Genomic DNA, 2,991 nt, shown 5'->3' with positions numbered 1-2,991 from the left:
AGATTAGAATTTCATTCCTCTTGCATGTTTTGCTTTTAATGAAAATAAGCTGCTCCTAGTCCACTTAGGGTTCCTTGCTAGGGCCCAGGTCACAGCCATGCTTTATTTAGAGCAGTAGTTCTCAAACTTACAGTGCATAACAGAATCACCTGAAGGGCTTGTTCAAACAGATTGCTGAGCCTTATTCCCGAGTTTCTAATTCAGCAGGTTGGGGTGGAGCCTGAAATTTGCATTTCTAATAAGTACACAGGTGATGCTAAGGCTCTGACCTGAGGACCACACTTTGGGAACTGTTGAGTTGGGGGTGTGTTGGCTTGCTTTGTTTTTCCTCTGTTGCCGGAGAAAATCTGAGTCTTCTGAAACAAGTAGAGAAGAGGAATTAGCTTATGTTGGCCACTTCCTTCTCTCCTTGTCATTTTCTCTGATTAATGTCTAGTATGATCTGAGGCTCCCTGGGCTGTTATAGAATTTGCACCCCAGGGGCTGAGGCTGGGATGGATGGGCCATCTTACTCAAAATAGCCAGGAAAAGAAGGAGCCGTAAGAGTCACAGTAATGAATCTGGGAGTTGTATTTTTTACAACCAAGAAAAGCAATGGTGACAAGGGGAGAAGGCAGGAAAAATCTGCGTAGCAGTATGTACTGGTGATGAAAGTTTCTAATGTTGTGGCAGACTTGTTCACCCACATGAGTGTTCTTTTCTTTTTCCTGAACACACAGCTAGACTTCACTCAAAGCTGAATATAGTCATGCTTTAGTTATTTCCAATGAAATGTGAGTCGAAGTGATTAGTGCTCATCTTAGGCCAAGACTTTTAAGAGGAGATTTTATCTCCTCCTTGTTCTCTTTCCTTTCCTCCATCTTCTGGATGGAGACTCAAGGAGCCTAAGTCCTTGAATCACTACATGGAGGAGAGCTGCTTCTCTTTCAGCAGCTCTTGAACTCTTATACAAACTAGAAATATATGTCTGTTGTATTTGAGCCATTATAAACTTTTAGGTCTATTTTTTACTGCATACAAATGCTAACAGTAAGTCTATATTCCATTCTTTCTTTCTTTCTTTTTTTTGAGATGGAGTCTTGCTCTGTCACCCAGGCCGGAGTGCAGTGGCATGATCTCTGCTTACAGCAACCTCCACCTCCCGGGTTCAAGCGATTCTCCCAACTCAGCCTCACAAGTAGCTGGGATTACAAGTGTACATCACCATGCCTGGATAATTTTTGTATTTTTAGTAGAGATGGGCTTTTGCCATGTTGTCCAGGCTAGTCTCAAACTCCTGGCCTCAAGTAATCCACCTGTCTCGGCCTCCCAAAGTGCTGGAATTACAGGCATGAGTCACTGCCCCAGGCCTCCATTATTTCTTAAGGGTAAAGGAACAAGCTGTGGGGATGGGAGAAAACAGAAAATTATCACTAGATCAATGCATCTAAAATCCTTAAGAATGAGCTGGGATCATTCAGTCACTCACAAGCCCCATAAGGGCCAGGACATCCCCTTCTCTGATGTAAACCTAGGTAAAGATTACCTAAAATAATGTCAAGGAGTTTTGTACAGGAAAGTTTTCTTACTACTACTGTTTTAATTATTCCTAAGAACTATAACCTCAAAGTAGCTTCCAACACGTTTTGCATTTTGCAGGGGATCAATATATTAAATCAATAGGCTAAACAATGTAAAAGTAGCCACTGATTAAGTGAATCTCATTCAGGTCGTTCTGATATAAAGAAAAGGGGACATCCTGGCACTTATGAGGCTTATGAGTAGAGCCCAAAGAAGTTCACATGAAATCTCCTCTTGAGAACCCCCAAATACAGATATGCTTTCCTACTTTCAGGATGAGAACATTAAAGAATAATTCACATAGGCTAGGTGGAAAAAATGCTGAAAAATAAGAAAATGGCAGAAGTTCTTGGTATACTAAGTAGAAAATATAGTTCCAAAACATTTACTGAAAGAACAAGGTAACCTTTTAGAAAAGTGTTTGGTGACCACAATATTTTCAGGAAGACTGCCTTGGTCAAAGAGGAAACAAAATTATAAAAAGGAAATGGAAGAGGTGAAGGGTTTAACAGGATGAGATTCAGATTTAACAAGCTGAGACAAACAGGAAGAAAAAGAAGTTAACAGAAGAAAGCAAGGAAACTGATGTACAGTATTAAGGTTAAAAAAAACACAATGACATGGAAGACAAACTTGAGAAACTCTCAGAGTTCAGGAGAAAAAAATTAATAGATAAATGTCAGAAAAATTAGACAGATATGGATCATATGTATAGAAAACTTAAGAATGATAAGAGATTTCTGAGGAAAGAACCAGGCCAAAGGAACAAAAATAAAAAATGTGTGTTTAAGGAATCTATATGAATTTGAAAAACATCTGAATTTAAAGATCAAAATGGTTTGTTATACGACAGGTCAAACACACACACACTCACTCATAGTTTAGCAATAAAAAAAAAATTCAAGAATTAAAATAAGCCTCACAGGCCCAGTGTGGTGGCTTATGTCTGTAATCTCAGCACTTTGGGAGGTTGAGGCAGGAGGGTAGCTTGAGCCCAGGAGGTGGAGACCAGCCTGGGTAACATGGTGAGACCCCCACCTCTACAAAAAATGAAAAAATTAACCAGGCGTGGTGGCGCATGCCTAGTAGTCCCAGCTACTCAGGAGGCAGAGGCAAAGGAACACTTAAGCCCAGGATTTGGAGGCTGAAATGAGCTTTGTCTGTGCCACTGTACTCCAGCCAGGGTGACAGAGTAAGGCCCTTACTCTGTCAAAAAAAAAAAAAAAAAAAAAAGCCATACAAGATTTTGAAAATATCTAGGAATATCTAGGCAGAAAAATAATCAGTTTCACCACAGGATAACAAAATATCAGGTTGGTTTCAGACTTCTACTCCTTAATATGAAATGCAGAAAGGAATGGTATAATGTCCCCCAGGTTTTACAGAAAAGATGTTTAGATCCATGGATTTTTTTTTTTTTTTTTTTGAGAT

This window comes from Rhinopithecus bieti, unplaced genomic scaffold (assembly GCF_001698545.2).
Source record: "Rhinopithecus bieti isolate Rb0 unplaced genomic scaffold, ASM169854v2 scaffold_3947, whole genome shotgun sequence".
Classification (NCBI taxonomy): domain Eukaryota; kingdom Metazoa; phylum Chordata; class Mammalia; order Primates; family Cercopithecidae; genus Rhinopithecus; species Rhinopithecus bieti.
This window is presented reverse-complemented; position numbering follows the sequence as displayed.